This window comes from Neofelis nebulosa, chromosome 4 (genome assembly GCF_028018385.1).
Source record: "Neofelis nebulosa isolate mNeoNeb1 chromosome 4, mNeoNeb1.pri, whole genome shotgun sequence".
NCBI classification, from domain to species: domain Eukaryota; kingdom Metazoa; phylum Chordata; class Mammalia; order Carnivora; family Felidae; genus Neofelis; species Neofelis nebulosa.
Genome location: NC_080785.1, coordinates 6,565,975 through 6,589,669, shown reverse-complemented (window position 1 = coordinate 6,589,669; position 23,695 = coordinate 6,565,975). Strand labels below are relative to the sequence as shown.

The window sequence follows — 23,695 nt, the reverse complement described above, 5'->3', positions numbered from 1 at the left end:
GATGATTCTCAAAGTTTTTATGCTGAGTGAGTGAAGCCAGTCTCCAAAGGGACTTTGTTTTACTTATCTCTAAATTCTCAGCGTACTCTTTTGTTGTTGTTTTGTTTATTTATTTACTTTGAAACAGAGGAAAGGAGAGTGAGCACAAGCAGGGGAGGGGCAGAAAGAGAGGGAGGGAGAGAATCCCAAGCAGGCTCCAAGCTGTCAGCGTAGAGCCTGATGTGGGTCTCCAGCCCACCAATGGTGTGATCATGACCTGAGCTGAAATCAAAAGTCAGTCACTCAACCGACTGAGCCAGCCAGGTGCTCTTAGATTCTCATTGTAGTATTATGGTATAAAATCTACCCTGAAGTAAAACAATCAATGAATGTTAATGAATGGATACATAGATATAAACTCTTAAAGCTGGAGAGAAGTGAATGTGTCGCACATGTCATTCTCCTATTGTATGAACCACCATGTATAATATCTATCAAGGACTTTCTACCTGCATTCTGCCATGGGGGACAAATGGGCATCACTGCTCTCAAGGTATTTCAATATTTTTTAATGTTTATTTTAGTTTTGAGAGAGAGAGAGAGACAGACAGAGACAGAGCATGAGTTGGGGAGGGGCAGGGAGAGAGGGAGACACAGAATCTGAAGCAAGCTCCAGGCTCCAAGCCCTCAGCACAGAGCCCATGCAGGGCTCATACTCATGAACTGTGCGATCATCACCTGAGCTGAAGATGGACACTTACTTGACTGAACCCCTCAGGTGCCCCTCTCAGGGTATTTCACGTGGGACTCTCATCTCCCTAGTGCTTCTCAGGAGTAGAACCTTTGGCTTTGCCTCATCTACAGCATTAACCTGAATGCAAAGGTGACAATAATTGAATGTACTTACACAGGAAAGAATCGCTGCAGTTAAAGACATTTTTTTCAGATTAAACCTGTATTTACTTTTTATTGGGAGGTGTGTGTGTCTCTTTGTTTAAATATTTGCTCACAGAAGGTTATAATACAGTAGGATGTTAAATTCATAATGGAACTTTGGCTAAAATTCTAATAATGAAAACAGTAGATGCAAAGTGTATGCACATTCTACAGTGAAACCAAATCTATCTCAATCTGAGTGACTATTTCCTTTTTTTTTTTTGAAAATTATTACTTCTTTTTAAAATTTTCATTCCTTAGTTAGCATATAGTGCAATAATTATTTCAGGAATAGAATCCAGTGACTCATCTCCTATATATAACACCCAGTGCTCATCCCAACAAGTGTCTTCCTTAATGCCCTTTACCCATTCAGCCCATCCCCCCATCCACAACCCCTCCAGAAACCCTCTGTTTGTTCTCCATATTTAAGAGTCTCTTAGGGGCGCCTGGGTGGCGCAGTCGGTTAGGCGTCCGACTTCAGCCAGGTCACGATCTCGCGGTCCGTGAGTTCGAGCCCCGCGTCAGGCTCTGGGCTGATGGCTCGCAACCTGGAGCCTGTTTCCGATTCTGTGTCTCCCTCTCTCTCTGCCCCTCCCCCGTTCATGCTCTGTCTCTCTCTGTCCCAAAAATAAATAAAAAACATTGAAAAAAAAAAAAGAGTCTCTTAGGTTTTGTCCCTCTCCCTGTTTTTATATTATTTTTTGCTTCCCTTCCCTTATGTTCATCTGTTTTATATCTTAAATTCCACATATGAGTGAAGTCATATGATATTTGTCTTTCTCTGGTTGACTAATTTCACTTAGCATAATACCCTCTAATTCCAACCATGTTGCTGCAAATGGCAAGATTTCATTCTTTTTTATCACTGAGCAGCACTCCATTGTGTATACATACATCTTCTTTACCCATTAATCTGTTGGTGGGTGGACATTTGGACTCTTTCCATACTTTGTCTATTGTCGATAGTGCTGCTATGAACATTAGGGTGCATGTGTCTGAAATTTATCCCTTGGATAAATACCTAGTAGTGCAATTGCTAGGTCATAGGGTAGTTCTACTTTTAATTTTTTGAGGAACCTCCATACTGTTTTCCAAGTGGCTACACCAGCTCGCATTCCCACCAGCAGTGCAAAAGGGATCCTCTTTCTCCTCATCCTCACCAACATCTGTTGCCTGAGTTATTAATTTTAGCCATTGTGACTGGTGTCAGGTGGTATTTCATTGTGGTTTTGGTTTGCATTTCACTGATAATGAGTAGTGTGGAGCATTTTTCCATTTGTTATCCATCTGGATGTCTTCTTTTAAACAATTTTTAACGAAATTTATTTCAGAGAGAGAGCGAGAGAGAGTGTGAGCAGGGGAGGAGCAAAGACAGAGAGGCAGACACAGAATCTGAAGAGGGCTCCTGGTTCTGAACTGTCAGGACAGAGCCTGACACGGGGCTCAAACTCATGAACCATGAAATCATGACCTGAACCAAAGTCGGACGCTTAACCAACTGAGCCATGCAGGCACCCCTTTTTAGATGTCTTCTTTAGAAAAGTGTCTATTCATGTCTTTTTCCCATTTCTTCAGTGAATTATTTCTTTTTTGGGTGTTGAGTTTGATAAGTTCTTTATACGTTTTGGATCCTAACCCTTTATCTGATATGTCATTTACAAATATCCTCACCCATTTTGTCAGTTGCCTTTTAGTTTCGCTGATTGTTTCCTTTGCCGTGCAGAAGCTTTTTATCTTGATGAGGCCCCAATAGTTTATTTTTGTTTTTGTTTCCCTGCCTCCAGAGACACATTGAGTAAGAAGTTGCTGCGGCCAAGTTCAAAGAGGTTTTTGACTGCTTTTTCCTCTAGGATTTTGATGGCTCCCTGTCTTATGTTTAGGTCTTTCATACGTATTGAGTTTATTTTTGTGTATGATGTATAAAAGTGGTCCAAGTTCATTCTTCTGGATGTCGCTGTCCAGTTTCCCCAACACCATTTCCTGAGGAGACTGTCCTTATTCCATTGCGTATTCTTTCCTACTTTGTAAAATATTGGTTGGCCGTATGTTTGTGGGTTCATTTCTGGGTTCTCTATTCTATTCCATTAATCTAAGTGTCTGTTTTGTGCCAGTATCATACTGTCTTGATTATTACAGTTTTATAATACATCTTGAAATCTGGAATTGTGATGCCTCCAGCTTTGCTTTTCTTTCTCAAGATTGCTTTGGCTATTCGGGGTCTTTTATGTTTCCATACACATTTTAGGATTGTTTGTTCCAGCTTTGTAAAAATGCTTGTGTTATTTTGTTAGGGATTGCATTGAATATGTAGATTGTTGGGGTACTATCAACATTTTAACAATATTTGTTCTTCCAATGCATGAACATGGAATATTTTTCCATTTTTTGTGTCTTCTTCAATTTCTTTCATAAGCTTTCTATAATTTTCAGTGTATAGATTTATCACCTCTTTGGTTAGATTTATTCCTAGGTATTTTATGGGTTTTGGTGCAATTGTAAATGGGATCGATTCCTTGATTTCTCTTTCTGTTGCTTCATAACTGGTGTAAAGATATGCAATCGATTTCTGTGCATTGATTTTATATCCTGTGACTTTGTTTTATGTTTATTTATTTATTTATTTATTTATTTTAATATATGAAATTTCCTGTCAAATTGGTTTCCATACAACACCCAGTGCTCATCCCAAAAGGTGCCCTCCTCAATACCCATCACCCACCCTACCCTCCCTCCCACCCCCCATCAACCCTCAGTTTGTTCTCAGTTTTTAAAATTTTTTTTCAACGTTTTTTATTTATTTTTGGGACAGAGAGAGACAGAGCATGAACGGGAGAGGGGCAGAGAGAGAGGGAGACACAGAATCGGAAACAGGCTCCAGGCTCCGAGCCATCAGCCCAGAGCCTGACGCGGGGCTCGAACTCACGGACAGCGAGATCGTGACCTGGCTGAAGTCGGACGCTTAACCGACTGCGCCACCCAGGCGCCCCTGTTCTCAGTTTTTAACAGTCTCTTATGCTTTGGCTCTCTCCCACTCTAACCTCTTTTTTTTTTTCCTTCCCCTCCCCCATGGGTTTCTGTTACGTTTCTCAGGATGGAACTGGAGAGTGTGATGCTAAGTGAAATAAGCCATACAGAGAAAGACAGATACCATATGGTTTCACTCTTATGTGGATCCTGAGAAACGTGACTTTGGAATTCATAGATAAGCCCTAAGAATTCTTTGGAGGAATCTTTTGGGTTTTCCATATAGAGTATCATATCATCTGCAAAGAGTGAAAGTTTGATTTCCTCCTTGCCAATTTGGATGCCTTTTATTCCTTTGTGTTGTTTGATTACTAAGGTTAGGGCTTCCAATACTGTGTTGAATAACGCTAGCAATAGTGGACATCCTTGCCCTTCTCCTGATCTTAGGGAGAAAGCTCTCAGTTTTTCACCATTGAGGATGATATCAGCAGTGGGTCTTTTGTATATGGCTTTTATGATCTTGAGGTATGATTCTTCTATCCCTACTTTCTTGAGGGTTCTTATAAAGAAAGGATGCTGTATTGTGTCAAATGTTTTCTCCGCATCTATTGAGAGGGTCATGTGACTGTTTTCCTTTCTTTTATTGATGTGATGTATCACATTGATTGGTTTGTGGATATTGAACAAGGCCTGCATCCCAGGTATAAATCCCATGGATCATACTGAATAATTATTCTAAAGTATTGTTGGGTCCAGTTGGCTAGTATCTTGTTGGGAATTTTCGCATCCATATTCACCAGGGAAATTGGTCTGTAGTTCTCGTTTTAGTGGGATCTTTGTCTGGTTTGGGAATCAAGATAATGAGTTTGAGTTTGGAAGCTTTCCTTCCATTTCTATTTTTTAGAAAAGCTTCAAAAGAATAAGTGTTAACTCTTCTTTAAATGTTTGGTAGAATTCCCCTGGAAAGCCCTACAGCCCTGGACTCTTGTTTGTAGGGAGATTTTTGATTACTAATTCAATTTCTTTACTGGCTATGGGTCTGTTCAAATTTTCTATTTCTTCTTATTTCAGTCTTGGTAGTTTATATGTTTCTAGGAATTTGTCCATTTCTTCCAGATGGCCCAATTTATTGGCATATAATTGTTCCCAATATTCACCTATTATTGTTTGTATTTCTGCTGTGTTGGTTGTGATCTCTCCTTTTTCATTCTTGATTTTATTTATTTGCATTTTTCCTTTTTCTTTTTGATCAAACTGGCTAAAGGTTTATCAATTTTGTTAATTCTTTCAAAGAACCAGCTTCTGGTTTCATTGATCTGTTCTACTGTTTTTCGTTTTTGTTTTTCATAGCATTGATTTCTGCTTTGCTCTTTATTATTTCCCATCTCCTGCTGGTTTGGGGTTTATTTGCTGTGTTCTTTCCAGTTGTTTAAGGTATAAGGTTAGGTTGTGTACCTGAGACCTTTCTTCCTTCTTTAGGAAGGCCTGGATTGCTATATACTTCCCTCTTATAACCACATTTGTTGAGTTCCAGAGGTTTTGGGCTGTGGTGTTATGTTCATTGGCTTCCATGTACTTTTATTTTATTTTATTTATTTATTTTTTTTTTTAATTAAAAAATTTTTTTATTTTTTTTCTTTCTTTCTTTCTTTATTTATTATTTTTTTTTATTTTTTAATATATGAAATTTACTGTCCATGTACTTTTAATCTCCTCTTTAACTTCTTGGTTAAGCCATTCATTCTTTAGCAGGACGTTCTTTACTCTCCAAGTATGTGTTGTCTTTCCAAATTTTTCCTTGCGGTTGATTTCGAGTTTCATAGTGCCGTAGTCTGAAAATATGCATGGTATGATCTCGATCTTTTTGTACTTGTTGAGGGCTGATTTGTGTCCCATATGTGATCTATTCTGGAGCATGTTCCATGTGCACTTGAGAAGAATGTGTATTCTGCTGCTTTGGGATGACATGTTCTGAATATATCTGTTAAGTCCACAGGTCCAGTGTGTCATTCAAAGCCACTGTTTCATTGGTTTTCTGCTTAGATGATCTGTTTATTGCTGTAAGTGGGGCGTTGAAGTCCCCTAATCTTTTGGTGTTATTATCAATGAGTTTCTTTATGGTTGTGATTAATTGGTTTCTATATTTGGGTGCTTTCATGGTGGAGGCACAAACGTTTACAATCGTTAGGTCTTCTTCGTGGATAGACCCCTTAATTACTATATAATGCCCTCCTTCATCTCTTGTTGCTGTCTTTATTTTGAAATCTAGATTGTCTGATATAAGGATGGCTACTCTGGCTTTCTTTTGGAGACCATTAGCATGATAGATGGCTCTCCATCCCCTTACTTTCTATCTGAAGGTTACTTTAGGTCTAAAACAGGTCTCTTGCAAACAGCATAAAGATGGATCTTGTTTTCTTATCCATTCTGTTACCCTATGTCTTTTGATTGGAACATTTAGTCCACTGACATTTAGAGTGAGTACTGAAATTTATGAATTTATTGCCATTTTGTTGCCTGTAGAGTTTGAGTTTCTGGGGATGTTCTTTGGTCCTTTCTAGTCTTTGTTGCTTTTGGTCTTTTTTTGTTTTGGTTCATCTTTTCTCCCCTCAGATAATCCCACTTAAAATTTCTTGCAGGGCTGGTTTGGTAGTCGCAAACTTCTTTATTTTTCATTTGTCTGGGAAACTCTTTATCTCTCCTTCTATTTTGAATGACAGTCTTGCTGGATAAAGAATTCCTGGCTGCATATTTTTCTGATTCAGCACATCGAATATATCCTGCCACTCCTTATTGGCCTGCCAAGTTTCTGTGGATAAGTCTGCTGAGAACCAGATCTGGCTTCCCATGTAGGTTAAGGACTTTTTTCCCTTGCTGATTTCATAATTCTTTCCTCGTCTGTGTATTTTGTGATTTGATTATGATAAGCCTTGTTGATCTTTGATTTTTGTTGAATCTAATGGGAGTTCTCTGTGCTTCCTGTATTTTGATGTCTGTGTCTTTCCCTAGGTTAGGAAAGTTTTCTGCAATGATTTGTTCACATAAATTTTCTACCCCTTTTTCTCTCTCATCTACTGGGGCCCCTATTATTCACATGTTTTTCCTCTTTAATAAGTCTCTGAGTTCTCTAAATCTTATATCATACTCTTTTGCCTTCGTTTCCCTCTTTTTTTTTTCCTGCTTCATTATTCAACAGAAGTTTGGCCTCTACATCGCTGATTTGCTACTCTGCTTCATCCATCCTTGCCGCCGTGGCAACCACTTGAGATGTATCTCAGTTCTAGCATTTTTAATTTAGTACTGACAAATTTTAATTCTTTTATCTCAACAGAAAGGGATTCTATGCTTTTTTAAGCTTCAGCTAGTATTCATACGATCGAGATTCTAAATTTTGGTTCAGACATTTTGCTTATATCCGTGTTAAGTCCCTGGCTGTCATTGTTTCCTGTTCTTTTTTGGGGGTGAATTCCTTTGTTTAGGAAGAAAAGGATTAATAAAAGAAAAACTAAAAATTAAAAACAATACAAAAATATCACATAAAGGATGTTAGGTCCTAAGTGTGTTTTGGTCTGATTGTTGAAAGGAGCTTGATGTAACAGAGGAAAAGGGGAAAGAAAAGAAAAGAAAAAGAAGGGGAAAAAAGTAGGAAACATTTGAAAATGTTTTTTATAAAGAATACAATAAAATTGAATAAAATGAAATTATGAAAGTAAAATAGAATAAAAATTTACAAAAGAAGTAAAAAATGCAGTAGAAAATTTTAAGGAAAATATTTTTATAAAAATGGAAAATAAAAATAATTTTTTTCTTTCTGTACTCAAGAACAAGAAAGGAAGAGAAAAAAATATTAAATAAATGGATCAGCAAACAGAATGAAATATGAATGAAATTACATCCAGTTTCCCCTAGAAGTTGAACTATGGAGCACTTTATAGTCCAGAGAATACACTAAGCAGGTGGAGAGACTTGTTGTAGTCCTCTAGAGCTTTGTTAGCGCAGTTGGATGGGGCTTGGTGTAATGGCTCTGTTCTCCACTGTATGGCGCTGCTAGGGTTACTGGTGTGGATCATTGTGGCATGTGTATGCGTGAATGCGCATGCATGGGAGAGGTGTAAATGGAGTCACCCAGGTACCCAGTCTCCAGCATCAGAACTCTGTGCTCTCACCCACGGGCAAACATGCAACCGTCCTTTGTCTCCAGCTTCCATCCATTCCCCACTTCTACACTATCCATGACCAAGCAATCAAGTGGCATCTCCCTTCTGAATTTTATCTCAGATGGAGCTGTGTTTCTAAACTCCTCACTTCTGAGGGCCCTGGGGCTTGAACCCACTCTGGCCTTCTGTGGAAGTGTCTTGCCAAGCAATGGCCAGGTGCTGGTGGCTCCTGGGAACGTTTGTGTGGTGGCGCTACTGCAGATGCCCAGAGACTACTACTGCCAACCTGCCCCACAAAATTTTCACGTGATCATGTAGCAGCAGCGTCTCAGAGATTATGGCAAATCACAACATACATGTGGTGCCAGACTTCACCACCCTTAACGCCCTTGTTCCAACACCAGCAAATAGCTGTTCTCTGAAGTCTGCTGGGACCTTTGACTGTGGGTAGGCCACACGGCCTCTACCAAATGTCCTCTTATCAGGGTAACCACCTCTCACCATGTGGCCTGAGGAGCCCTCAGACCTCACTGTCTGCTCCTAGGGATTCGCCCTCCCCACCACAGCATCGCCAAGTATTGAGCTGCAGAGTTTCCAACTCTGTGTTCCCCTGTTTATAGAGTCCCCCTTAATGGTATTGAAACTCTGCTTTATCCTTTCTGTTTCCTGGTCAGTCCCTTATGGGTGTTTCCACTCTTTCTCTTTCTCTCCAGCTGCTTTTGGGGGGAGTATTTTCCTGAACTCTACCCCCTGTATCTGTCCTTCTCTACACAAGCAAAAACAACTCCCTACCCTCCTTGGGTTCTCTCTCCCCAAATCACCTTTCTGTGCCTCATACCTGCCAAGTTCTGTGGCTCAAGTTATACAGATTGTTGTATTAATCCTCAGGTACATTTTCTGGGTGTGCAAAAATGCTTTGGTGCTTATCTACCTATATTTCAGGGTCAAGAGAAGCAGAAAACTTCCATGCTACCCTGCCATCTTGGCCCTTCTCCTGAGCGACTATTTCTTTTTTTTTTTTTTTCCATTTTTTATTTTTTTTTTATTTTTATTTATTTATTTATTTATTTATTTTTTAATATATGAAATTTACTGTCAAATTGGTTTCCATACAACACCCAGTGCTCATCCCAAAAGGTGCCCTCCTCAATACCCATCACCCACCCTGCCCTCCCTCCCACCCCCCATCAACCCTCAGTTTGTTCTCAGTTTTTAACAGTCTCTCTTATGCGACTATTTCTAAAGGGATTGTGAGCTTCTTTGTGTTGTGCTTCTCTTATCCTCAAGATTAACTAAAAGTACAGTCTAAACCTATGTGTGTTGAGGAAAACTGGGAAAGATATATGTCCCTTCAGGCAAAATGGGTTTGGACATGGAGAAGCCAATTTCAAGATGGCAGAGCAAGGAGAGTTTCCATAAATGACATATGACTACTAGAACATATTGGTACAACATGTAAATGTGCTTTGGGAAATGCTATAATGGATTATGTGAGAAGGACCAAGTAGAAAAGTAGAAAAGGGATAAAGACCCTCCTACTGCTATCCATATATTAAAAGGAATTTTTGCTCTAGGAAAACCAGAAAGGCCTCTGCAGCCTTGGTTACACATAATTTCTATCAGTGCATAATGAATGAATCCAAGGAGAATGTGGTGTTTGACTGGCAGAGGGTTTAAGGATGTGGCTGGGAACTTCCAAGGAAAAGGAGGAGAAATATCTTGAGGGTAGACCAAGACTAGTTCCAAAATCATCCTGAACTTTACCAAAAAGTGAAACTCACCCCTGTGTTCTTAGAATAGGTAGCAAAAGTGGATTGCCTGGGAGGCTCAGTCAGTTGAACATCCTACTCTTGGTTTCAGCTCTGGTCATGATCTCATGGTTTGTGGGTTCAACCCTGCATTGGGTTCTGCACTGATGTGTGGAGCCTGCTTTGGATTCTCTTGATCTCTGCCTCTCCCCTGCTAAAGCTCTCTCAAATAAATCAATAAATACATTTTAAAGAAAATAATAAAGAAAATTATAGCAAAGATGTTTTCCAAGAAAAAGAGCACTCTAATTTTATAGAAATATGAGAGAACAGAAAATTTTTATTATAACAACAACAAACAAATAATTCAACTGGGAGGGGGCGGTATGTGCAGTAAGTAATAAAGGTCTGAGGTGATGGAGGTGAAGTGGCAACAGTTAGTTTCACATGAAAAGGAGAGAACTGGTTATTCAGCAAATATGTTGCATTGAAGTCAGTCAAAGAGTTGCCGTACATATATCTGAATACAGCAAACAGTTCTTTTCTGTGTTGAATCTCTGTCTTTCAACTGCTCTTTCTGGCATTTCACTTAGTTGAGTTCTGAGAGGTCTATTTTCCAAACAACTCTTTGTTCTTCAGTGGGCAGCTTATAAGGAACAATTTGAATCCTTCTGTAAAACTGTTACTAAATAAATTTCCATTCATCTGGAAAGAATTCTATAAGCCTCTCCATCAATAGATTATCCAACACAAAGAACTAATCTTTCTTTTTTTATTTTGTATTTATTTATTTAAATTTATTTATTTTTGAGAGACAGAGAGAGACAGAGCACAAGTGGGGGAGGGGCAGAGAGAGAAGGAGACACAGAATCTGAAGCAGGCTCCAGGCTCTGAGCTGTCAGCACAGAGCCCCACGTGGGGCTCGAACTCACAACCATGAGATCATGACCTGATCTGAAGTCGGACACTTAACCGACTAAGCCAGGCAGGCACCCCAAAGAACCAATCTTTCTAACAAACTGTATGGGGAAGGTGATCACTGTGTCCCAAAGGCAAAAACAAGTGAGTAGAAGTCACAAAGGGAGAGGATACACCAATCTAGAAAGAATCTAGATTTTATTCAGGATAAACAGGTAAAGTTTGGGGTCATCTTCTTAGAAGAGCATCAATATGTTCTACTCTGGAGTTCCACAAATCGAGAATTTGTCCCTCCCCTGTTAAGTCAATCAAATATCTACCAATCGCCACCAGTGAACCTGATTATACCCCTTAGTCTTGAGAGTCTGAGAGACAGAAGGAAGAGTGCTCCAAGGTTGGTGAATGAGTTGGGGGATGAGGGGTTGGGGAGGGCCAGCACAAAACGGGTAGGAAATAAGGAGATCTTCTCATTCAAGTTAATCTTCCATAAACAGGTGAAAGAAAAAAAACAAAAGCCTTCTTCAGTGCTCCTATGATAAATTCAAGTAGTCAACATTGACTCTCAATTTGATAACTGGAATTTTGTTGCTTTAGGACATAGAAAACCTCTTTCTCTGCCAATTCTCTCTCCATGTTTTGCTTCATTTCTGTCACTCCAGTTTATCTTCCAGCTTTCTGGCTTTGTCTTCAAACTCCCTTCTTAGCTGCACGCTCTGTCTCTCTAGCTCTGCTCTGTAAAGTTTTTGCATCACTTGTATTTGTTTCTGAATTTCCTCTTCAGCCTTTTGGTACATCTTATTAGTGTAGCATCTTCCTTCATGCTCAGCCACCACTCACTGGACCAGGGCCAGCAGCTGGTTTCTCTGGGCCTCCTGCTCAGCTTCTGTCACCAGATTGTTGAAAATGCAGTAGCGATCACTAAACTTCCCCACCAGCTCTTGGATACCTTCTGGTGTTTCCTTTAAGTATTCATGGAAATTGATGCCATCCAAGTCATCTTTCCGGGTGAATAAGAGAATCATGCATCTCCTAGCTCTGAGTCCAAACATTTGCAGGATCTTTTCCATGGCCTTGTGCTCTTCCTGCATGTACCGGTCCAGCAGGACCACCAGGAGCAGAGCATGAGGCCCTGGGGAGGTCAGGAAGATGCAGGGAGCAATCTCCTTGCAGGTGTCAGCATCCTGTGCCTCGGTGTCAAAAATGACAGGCGTATCCATGGCCGCAATTTCTCTTCCCTGCCACCTGCTGCTCCCTTTGTTACAGGTCTTGGTGACTGATGCCGCAATGCTGGAATGAAACACTTTCTCTCTGAGGATGCTGTTGCCTGTGACACTTTTCCCTGCTCCAGTCTTACCCACTAAGACAAGTCTCAGCTGTGAAGCTCTTCCATCTTGGTGTCTAAGCCCTGGTACATCAAGAAACAAAAGCCACAGCATTAGGATGGACCTCCATCTGCTTCCTTATAGGGCCCCCCATTTCACCTCACACACACCCCTCCTCTGTTGCCCCAGGGTCCCCTCCCATAAGTGACTGCTGCACTCCCAGGAACTCTATAGAAGGCTTCTAAAGAAGCCTATTCGAAGTCTATAGAAAGCCTGAAGTTCTCTTGCAATACTTGGGGAATGCCCAAGTACTTTCCAGGATTTCCTGGAGCTTCTAACTCTTCCTGGGTAAGAGATTTTTCTGTGGGCTCTAAGTAGCTCACAGAAGAGGAAACAAAATATTGTAGTTTAAGAAGAGAATTCTGAGCTGCTGCTGCTGCTGGTAGTTGTTCCTCATAAGAACAATGCAGCAAGTAACACAAAATTTGACTTTGGGGCATCTCAGTGGGAGACCCCTGCCACACCATTTTTATTCAAAATGGAAATTTTCTTCTGCCATTAAGAAGCCAGCCAGGGGGGTTACACAGGCCAACACAACCTTGCAGGGTAAAAGGGATGCTTGTGTGGAAAGACAAAGTGTCTTTTTCTATTTCGTGTGTGCAACCACCCTGTCAGGGATTGTGACATGAGAGAGAACAATATAATTTATATTTAAAGTTAAAAACCTTCGCTTAGAATCCAGTGAAGCTTTTATATTCTAAATTAAGACATTAAAGAATTATAGCCAGAAAATATCGACATTTCTCTAAGGTTATTACAAAATCTCTTGATACAAAAAAAACAAAAAAACAAAAAAACAAAATCTCTTGATACACAAAAAATTAAAGAAACGGAGCACCTGGGTGGCTCAGTCGATTGAGCATTGGACTCTTGATATCAGCTCAGGACATGATCCCAGAATTGTTGGGTTGAGTCCCACATCAGGCTGCATGCTGAGCAGGAAGTCTGCTTAAGATTATCTCTCTCTTTCTCTCTTTGTCTCCCTCTTCCTCTCTTCTCCGTCTCTGTTTCTTAAAAATATGGAGGGGCACCTGGGTGGGTCTGTCGGTTGAGTGCTGGACTTCTACTCAGGTCATGATCCCGCTATTTATGGGTTCCAGTCTAGCTTTGGGCTCTGTGCTGACATCTCAGAGCCTGGTGCCTGTATCCAATTCTGCGTGTCCCTCTCCTTCTTTTTGCCCTTCCCGTGCTCATTCTCTCTCTCTCTCTCTGTCTCTCTCTCTCTCTCTCACACACACACACACACACACAAATGAATAATTTTTTTAATTTTTAATGAGAGAAAAAAAGGATACAGTTGAGTGCATTAGTAGAGTTATACTTTCTTAGCTTCACTAGATTAAGCATATTCTACTTCCTAGGACAGTTGACAGGTAATCCCAGCTCAACATAACAATTCTCACATTTTTCAGAATAACTGTGCCTTAAGTTAAACAACAAATCATCTATATAGCTCTTCTGCATTTCTTTTCAGTAATTCATTGCATATCTCTTCACTGTCTCTATATGGTCCCCACAATCAGGATTTATAAAGCACAGGACCACCCTCGACCCAGGTGGAAGATAAGAGTGAATCATATTTGAAAGCCTGTTTCTCCAAGGAGGCAGACCCTGCCAGAACAGCCCTTGAGTGAGGCTGATTCCTGAATGGGAATCCTGTATTATAGCCATCCATCTCTCCGTGAACATAATGCATATGTTATGACACTCACAACATTAGAGACACTACTATAAACTGCATTTATTTGTCAGAGACAGCAACAGCATTGATCCAGTCCCTTAGACCCAAAATCTAGCAACTGCCCTCGATTCTTCCCTTCCCTTCCCTTCCCTTGCTCTCCCTTTCCTTTCCATATCAGCACATTCTCTGAGCTCCACCTGCAAATCTGTCTACTTTTCTCTCTCCACTTTGAAGGCCATCACACTAGCTCCCACTACAATCAGAATCCAGACCTCCAGAGTCTCCCAGCTGGTCTCTCTGCTTCCATTTGGTCCCCTTCCATCTACTCTGTCAATTGGAATACTCTTTTTAAAATGCCAATGGAGCAGAGAAGAGATATTGCAGAAGCTCCAGCTCTGGGTTCCACAAAATCTGTAGTTGGTCCCCACCTCCTTCCAAGGATTATTAGCAAAACCATCCCCAATGCAGAGTCCACACATGCTAACCAGATCCCTGGCCTGAGACAGGTAGATTTCCAGAAACCGAGAACACTGAATACAGAATGGCTACGATTATCAAAGGAAACATGTGGATGGGAGTTCAGATTATTATTTAGTTAGAACGCCTATGCAAGACTCCAACTTTGGGACAGCCTGAGGGCATCTCCCTAGGGAGGAGTAGTAGGGAAATCACGGGAGGAGAAACAGAAAGGCGTTTTACCCAGAGAGAGTGGACAGGGTGGACAGGAAAGAAAAAGCAGAGGAGATGAAGAGGAGATCAGATACAGGGGTGGAAACATTTTGCTCCAGCCGGATGAGGGCTGGCTGTCAGCACAAGAGAACCCCTCTGCTCGCTGTCCTCCCCCAGCCCAGCCCGGGAGGACTGGATCTCACTGATCTCACCGCAGCTGTTCCTGGGGTCACCGGGCCTGCAGCACGGACCGCTGTTAGAGGTTGCCATTCAATGTGAATTCCTGCCATAGAGAAACATAATGTGTGGTTTTAGGGAGGTGGACGGTACTGGAAGCCTCAACCTCGTGTAGCCAACAGTTTCTTCTCTTCTGCACACTTGCCACTTGGTTTCCCTGCCCTATTTCCCAAGGCTTCTCTGCTCTCCACATTTGGGCTTATCTTCAGATTGTTCCCTTTTCTCCACACAATCATGCACTTCTGGTGGTCTGTTAGCACTCCTTCAGGGTGGCCTTCCCCTGGGATGCTGAGGATTTACTGACAGACCCCTTCCACTCGCCTTAAGAAGCCAGACTTGCCTAAACACGCATTCTTTCCTAATAAATTCCTTTCTTTGTCTTCTCATTTAATGCCCTCTCCCTGCCTTTAAAGACATTTCTTCTGTAGCTCAGTGGAGAGCCCCCCTATTTGCAAGATGAGATGCTGCCCAATTCATGAATCTTCCATAAAACCAATTTTCTTCCTGAATAGTGTTTCCTAACAAAATTACTGGAGAAAACTTTGACAAGGACAGGCTGAAAATGCTAGTTGTTCAGGACAGGCTCCTCTGATGGGAAGTTGTTGCATTCACACGACTCCTGAAACAGAATGCTACAGGCACCAGTGACAGTCACAACAAAGTTTATTGGAATGAGAGGCAAGGCCAACCGATCGGGACCAACACTCTTTATCAGAGTGCGGCTTTGAACAGCCGGGGTACAGAGTTTTTATAGCTGATTACATCGTTTTATCATCACCTGGGAACAAAACAGAGAAATAGTTCCCAGATGAGTTAGAAACAGTTCCCAGATGAGTTAGAAACAGTTCCCGGATGAGGTGATTATTTTAGACTTTCTGCCATTAAGTTGCAACCAGGGGATCTCCTTGACCCTACCTCTGATGCTCTTTTCTTTGAACTTTTGTTTCCTTCATTGGTGAAGCCTAATTTACAAGAGTAAAGCAAGGCTGTTATCTCTTAACTTTCAGTGTCAGAACAAAGCTGTTATTCTTCAAGCTACAGTGTCAACACAAAGCTGTTATCTCTCAAGCTACACGTTAGCCCTACACCACAATTTCACCCTTACAAAGTCATCAAAACAATGTACAACACTGTGAGCAAGACAGACTTCTCTTGTAAGAAGAGTTCTTTGTTTATCATTTTAGGACAGGGAATAGGAAAGAGCTTTTTGTAAAGGGAGAAGAGAAATCACAGAATTTTTAAAAAGCATCTTTGGACACAAGTTGGTGTTGGTGATGGGTGTTAGGGAGGGGGAGGATAACAGAAATACCGAAACAAAAGTTATCTGGGTGTTTATTAAGGTCCTTCTTCCAGCTTGTGGGCTCTCTCTTCATTATGGAGTGCTGTGCTGTGTATCCCAGCTCAGATGTCAAATCAAAAGACTGCACTTCTGGACATCTGGATGGCCAACAGGCACATGAAAAGATGCTCAACGTCGCTCCTCATCAGGGAAATACAAATCAAAACCACACTCAGATATCACCTCATGCCAGTCAGAGTGGCCAAAATGAACAAATCAGGAGACTATAGATGCTGGAGAGGATGTGAAGAAATGGGAACCCTCTTGCACTGTTGGTGGGAATGCAAATTGGTGCAGCCGCTCTGGAAAGCAGTGTGGAGGTTCCTCAGAAAATTAAAAATAGACATACCCTCTGACCCAGCAATAGCACTGCTAAGAATTTACCCAAGGAATACAGGAGTACTGATGCATAGGGGCACTTGTACCCCAATGTTTATAGCAGCATTCTCAACAATAGCCAAATTATGGAAAGAGCCTAAATGTCCATCAACTGATGAATGGATAAAGAAATTGTGGTTTATATACACAATGGAGTACTACAAGGCAATGAGAAAGAACGAAATATGGCCCTTTGTAGCAACGTGGATGGAACTGGAGAGTTTGATGCTAAGTGAAATAAGCCATACAGAGAAAGACAGATACCATATGTTTTCACTCTTATGTGGATCCTGAGAAACTTAACAGAAACCCATGGGGGAGGGGAAGGGAAAAAAAAGAGGTTAGAGTGGGAGAGAGCCAAAGCATAAGAGACTCTTAAAAACTGAGAACAAACTGAGGGTTGATGAGGGGTGGGAGGGAGGGGTGGGTGGGTGATGGGTATTGAGGAGGGCACCTTTTGGGATGAGCACTGGGTGTTGTATGGAAACCAATTTGACAATAAATTTCATATATTGAAAAAAAAAAAGACTGCACTTCTGACAACACAAAGAAATAAAAGGCATCCAAATTGGCCAAGAGGAGGTCAAACTTACACTCTTCGCAGATGACATGATACTCTATATGGAAAACCCAAAAGATTCCATGAAAAAAACTGCTAGAACTGATCGATGAATTCAGCTAAGTTGCAGGATATAAAATCAATGCACAGAAATTAGTTGCATTCCTATACACCAATAATGAAGAACAGAAAGAGAAATCAAGGAATTGATCCCATTTACCATTACACCAAAAACCATAAAATACCTAGGAATAAATCCAACCAAAGAGGTGAAAAATCTGTACACTGAAAACTAGAAAGTTTATGAAAAATGGAAAAAGATTCCATGCTCCTGGATAGGAAGAACAAATATTGTTGAAATGTCAATACTACCCAAAGCTATCTACATATTCAATTCAATACCTATTAAAATAACACCATCATTCCTCACAGAGCTAGAACAAACAATCCTAAAATTTGTATGGAACTAGAAAAGACCCTGAATAGCCAAATGAATCTTGAAAAAGAAAACCAAAGCTGGAGGCATCACACTCCCAGACTTCAAGCTGTATTACAAACCTGTAATCATCAAGACAGTATGGTATTGGCACAAAAACAGACACTCAAATCAATGGAACAGAATAAAGAACCCAGAAATGGACCCACAAACGTATGGTCAACTAATCTTTGACAAAGCAGGAAAGAATATCCAATGGAATAAAGATAGTCTTGTCAGCAAGTGATACTGGGAAAACTGGACAGCGACATGCAGAAAAATGAACCTAGACCACTTTCTTACACCATACACAAAAGTAAACTCAAAATGTATGAGACCTAAATGTAAGACAGGAAACCATCAAAATACTCAAGGAGAATGCAGGCAAAAAAAAAAAAAAAAAAAAAACTCTTTGACCTTGGCTGCAGCAACTTTACTCAACACGTCTTTAGAGGCAAGGGAAACAAAAGCAAAAGTGACCTATTAGGACCTCATCAAAATAAAAATCTTCTGCACAGCAAAGGAAACAATCAGCCAAAGTAAAAGGCAACTGACGGAACGGGAGAATATATTTGCAAATGACATATCAGATAAAGGGTTAGTATCCAAAATCTATAAAGAACTTATCAAATTCAACACCCAAAAAACAAATAATCCAGTGAATAAATGGACAAAAGACATGAATAGACACTTCTCCAAAGAAGACATCCAGATGGCCAACTGACACATGAAAAAAAATGCTCAACATCACTCATCATCGGGAAAATACAAATCAAAACCACAGTGAGACAGCACCTCATACCTGTCAGAATGGCTAACATTAACAAATCAGGCAACAATAGATGTTGGTGAGGATGTGTAGAAAGAGGATCTCTTTTGCACTGCTGGTGGGAATGAAAACTGGTGCAGCCACTCTGGAAAACAGTATAGAGGTTCCTCAAAAAATTAAAAATAGAACTACCCTACGACCCAGCAGTTGCACTACTAGGTATTTAGCCAAGGGATACAGGTGTGCTGTTTTGAAGGGGCACATGCACACCAGTGTTTATAGCAGCACTATTAACAATAGCCAAAGTATGGAAAGAGCCCAAAGTATGGAAAGAGCCCATATCAATGGATGAATGGATAAAGAAGATGTGGTATATATATGCAATGGAGTATTACAAGCAATCAAAAAGAATGAAACCTTGCCATTTGCAACTATGTGGTTGGAGCTAGAGGGTATTCTGCTAGGTGAAATTAGTCAGAGAAAGACCAATATCATATGACTTCACTCATATGGGAACTTTAAGACACAAAAAAGATGAACATAAGGGAAGGGAAGCACAACTAATATAAAAACAGGGACGGGACAAAACATAAGAGACTCTTAAATATGGAGAACAAACAGAGGGTTCCTGGAGGGGTTGTGGGAGGGGAGATGGGCTAAATGGGTAAGGGGCATTAAGAAATCTACTCCGGAAAACGTTGTAAATATGCTAACTAAGAGGTAAATTAAAAAATAAATAAATCATTAAAAAGAAAGAAAGTAAGAAAGCATTCACACCTTAGCACATACTAAAACTGTAGCCCATCAAAGCAGAAAGACTATCTTAAAGGGAGTCAGAAAGAACAGACAGATGACATTTGAGGAAGGGATATTTGGAGTTATACTTTTTTTTTTATTTAGAGAGATATAGCATGAGCTGGAAGGAGCAAAGAGAAAGAGAACCCCAAGCAGGCTCTGTGCTGTCAATGAAAAGCCCAATGTAGGGCTTGATCCCAAGAACTGTGAGATCATGACCTGAGCACAGAACAAGAGCTGAACGCTTAACTCACTGAGCCACGCTAGCACCCTTGATTTTTTTAAGTAAGCTCTACATCGAACATGGGGCTCAAACCCATGAGCCTGAGAGCAAGAGTCAGGCACTATATCAACTGAGCCAGGCAGAGTAACAGAGGAAGCCAAGAAACAGTGGAGGCAGATATTCAGTGTGCTGAGAGAAAACAACAGCCAACCTGAAATCCTAGACTCAGAATCACTGTCAAAAATAAGGACAAAATACATGCACACATTTCAGGTAACAGAGACTGAGAGCTCTTGCCAACAGCACAATCTCATTAGAGGAACTTGTAAAGAATGTATCTGAAGCAAAAGGAAAGTAATCCAGATAGTAAGTCACAGAGAAAAAAAAGTAAGTTTAAACGAATGCAAACTATGTAAAATAATACTAATGCTTCATAAAGTTTAAAAGCGGGGGAAATTAGAAAATTAAATATTCAATAATAACAATATATAGATTGGGGTTAAGGGTGGGAATGGAATTAAAATGTTCTAATTTGTTGTATACGAAGAAGATTAAAATATAGATTTCTTGAGATTTTGAGAAGTTAAGAATGTATGTTGTAATCACTGGGCGATTTCAGGAAAAGCATAGATAATTTCCAAACCAGTAGAGAAAAACATAAAATGTGGGGGGGAAAAACTAAATAATTCAAGTTAAACCACAAAGAGGAAGGGGAAGAAAGAGAAATATGGAACAGGTTGGACACATAGAAAGTAAAAAATAAAACTTCATGCATCCCAATAGGTCACAAGTTTTAATTATGATAAATGCACTAAAGTTTTCAGTTAAAAAAAAAATAAAGAGTTTTGGAGGGGACTGAAGAAGAAATTCAAGTCAAAAACGTTAAGTGAGGGAAAACTTGAAAGCAACAGTATAGGTAAACCTACAAGCAAATTCTAAACAAATAAGAACAGAATATCAAACTACATAGAATTTTCATTCAATAATTATCAAGAGCTTATCATGTGCCAGGCACTGTTCTGGGCAACTGAATACATCAGCAATGAGAGCTGGTAAGGATCCTTGCCTTTCTGAATCATTTAGTGGTCTTTGAAGGAGCAGAAAATGAACAAAAATTTGTAAATTACAAAAGATATGAGATGTTCCTTTGTATAAGAAGGAAAATCACAGAGGAGGGTAAAGAGGGGAGAGAGCAGAGAAGATGAGTTGAAAGCACACCACGGTCTCGAAACACCTGCCCTGCTCATGTAACTAGTGTAAGTAGTCCCATTCATCAAGATAAAACACGGTTTTACAATGTTATGCACCACAAAGGGAGGCATCACATGTATAAAGGGAATAATCGAATCAGAAGAGGAAATAGACAAATCTCCATGTATGGTGATAGATTTTAACACACATCTCTCATTTCTAGAACAGGAAGATAGAAAAAAATCAAAAAGTAGACAGAAGATTTAGGCAACATGATTAATAAGTCTGATCTAATGAGCATATGTAGACTATTTCAGAAAACTTCCAGCCAGCTGTTTTCAAGTACATAGGAAACATTTATTATCATTACTCTTACATTTATCCAAGAAGAAATGCTTAAAATTTTTATAGTATTAAAATAATATAGACAACATTTCCTCACCACAATGTAATTAAAAGAAAAGTAAAATGTCATATGTTTAGCAATTGGAGAACACAGTTTTAAATAACTGATGGGTCAAAAGAGACAAAACAGAAACTGATCAATATTTGGAATGAAGTATAATTAAATAACTGCATTTCAAAGTTATGAAAAATTAAAATTTAGCTTTCAGTGTGCCTATTAGGAAAGAGAAAGAATGAAAATTAATCAGCAAAATACATATCTGCTTCAGATTCTGTGTCTCCCTCTCTCTCTGCTGCTCCCCCACTCATGCTCTGTCTCTCCCTCTCTCTCTCTCTCTCTCAAAAATAAATAAGGACTTAAAAAAATTTTAATTTCACTGAAGTGTAAAGCTTCTACAATCCCTGGCATATGCCTGCTCCCAGAGAAGAACCTGCAGTGTAGACAGGGCTGCTTAGAGCTCTCCCCATCCTGCCCTTCTCCTCCTGTCCTTGCCTTGGCTCTGATTGCTCATGGGCTGGGGGAGAAGAGGCAGGAACACTGAAGACCAGTCAGGTGTAGTCTGGCCTTGGTGGGGGTGGGGGATGGTGGCAGCATACTTAGTGGCTCTTCCCCCGCCCAGGAGACCTTTAATGAGTCTTTAGAGAGTCTTCCCTGGGAATCTGCAATCACAAGTCCAACAGACGGCCACTCTCTCCCCTCCCGCCGATTGCTTCCATGTCTGTTCCTGGTGCCTGGACTTCCAGAGCTCTGGTCCACACAGAAGCTGTTGGGATCCCTGCTGGGCCCCTGGGCAAGTCCCCTTCAAACTGGCTTTGGCTGCCTCCCTACTGTGTGGCCCACATTTGATATGAGGAACCTATGCTTTTGCCACCCCCCGCCCCTTAGTGAAAATTTTGACTGCTTCCAAGACAGCCACCACCGTGTGCACCCTGCTCCCTCCACAGAACACAGCAATAGCCTTCATGTATCCCATGGGACCAGCAAGCAGCAAAGCCAAACTCCAAAGGACACACATTAAGTCTCTTAACATACACCACCCACATCCCTCTGGCAGCATCAAAGTCCTGAGGCCACCTCATTAGCTTTTGGGAAGAGGGAACCTCCATCTCGCTGGACATGGCACGCAGAGAGGAGTCCCTGTGGGGCTTCCCTTATATAGTCACACGGTTACACCTGGGTCACCTTCTGCACTGGGGGGATGATTGCTCTACAGATGAACCCCAAGAATTGACCAATTCTAATTTGTCATTGTCCCTATAACTGAAGCCTTCTCTTTTAAAAGTCATTCCTCCTGGGGTTCCTGGCTGGCTCAGTTGGAAGAGCATGCAACCCTTGACCTCATGGTCATGAGTTGGAGTCCCACATTGGATGTAGAGATTATTTAAATAAAACCTAAAAAAAAAAAGTCCTTTCTTGTTGACCCCTTCAAATATCTATCAAATTAGTTGAAGGAATAAATCTCACAAAACTGGTTTTCGCTTCTTCCTTTGGGCATCCTATGTGGATATTCTGGCATATAGCTTTTGACTGTGGGGTATTGGCAATTAGAAAGATTCAGCTGAAATTGGAGATATTTATGTTAATATCCTGCCACATTTACCCCAAGCCTTTCACATAACCTTCAGACCCAGATTTCAAGTTAATGCAGGTCATTTATATTGGACCCTACCTTTGACATCTGATATTCAACTTGTCACAAACCTAACTGAACGTTGTTGCTCCTGACTCTACCCTTCCCCTGAAAATCTTACCTGTCACCCTGAACTTTCCTGCTTCTGAACAGAAGCATGATCATCCTACCCATCACCCACATGGACACATCCTACACATTCTTCACAGTAGACTTCACACCTAAATCCTTCCTCAGGTCTTCTTCTATAAATCCTTGTTTAAATTCCCCATCATGAGTCATGACTATCACATATTTCAACAACAGGGATCATGCACACATTAAACGCTGGAAATACCACAATCTTCAGCACTGAAATAGAACCATCTTCAGAGAAAACTGGGACATAAAATATGTTAAGAGAAGTGAGTGAGCAATATTTCAATTGTCAGGTGAAGAGATAATGATTTATTTGATTTACTCGTTTTTTCTCTGCGTATGTGTTGCCTTCCAAAATAGAACCTAAGGTTGGGAAAAAAGAAATTAGCTCACGTAAGCTGCACATTCAAACAGCCCTCGCACAGGTTAATTGTATTAAGAATGCTTCTGCATATCTCTGAGGGAAAATATCCTTTAAATGGTTCTTAAATGAAAAACCTCAAGACAGGGCATGAATACTTTGCTCCCTAAAGATACTATCACACAGATGAGTCACTTACAAGGAAGTACTTTTGAAAATAAGAATTGCATGATGGCAGAGAGTACTTTGGTCTTGCTCTATCATTTGACACATGTTTTCTCATAAGAGGATTTTTCTTCCGTGTTGTTTTTACTGCATTCTGAATACTTCTGATGAATCTTAGAAAGAACAGGTGTTTAGAATCTTATGTTTTCCAGATTCAATCTCTAATCTGTCTCCCTAATATTCACTCATTGGTAAATATTCTCAGTCATGTTCACGGACAAAAAAAAAAAAGGACGACTGTAAAAATTCTAATAATTTGGATTTGGAGTGTCTGCAATCCTCATGAGTGACAGAAAGTCACCTATCTAACTGAATTTTCTCTATGATTTTAGCAAGACAGAACCTTTCATCTACTCACTGCAAATGTCACACCATGGAAGGGTAAGGAGAGATATTTCTGGTGGAAGAAAACAAACACTACAGGGAATTTTAAGCCATCAACAACAATAAAGACGTTCTGAAAGAGAAGTGGGCATCATAAGATTTATGAATCAGATTCTAGCAAGAAAAAGGTGGTCTTCTCTCATTAGGT

The 23,695-nt window shown here is 40.4% G+C and overlaps 1 pseudogene; it reads right to left on the bottom strand.

Annotated features, from left to right (window-relative positions):
• Positions 1–10,164: 10,164 nt before the first annotated feature.
• LOC131508758 (GTPase IMAP family member 4-like) lies at positions 10,165–15,069 on the bottom strand (annotated as a pseudogene).
• Positions 15,070–23,695: the final 8,626 nt, after the last annotated feature.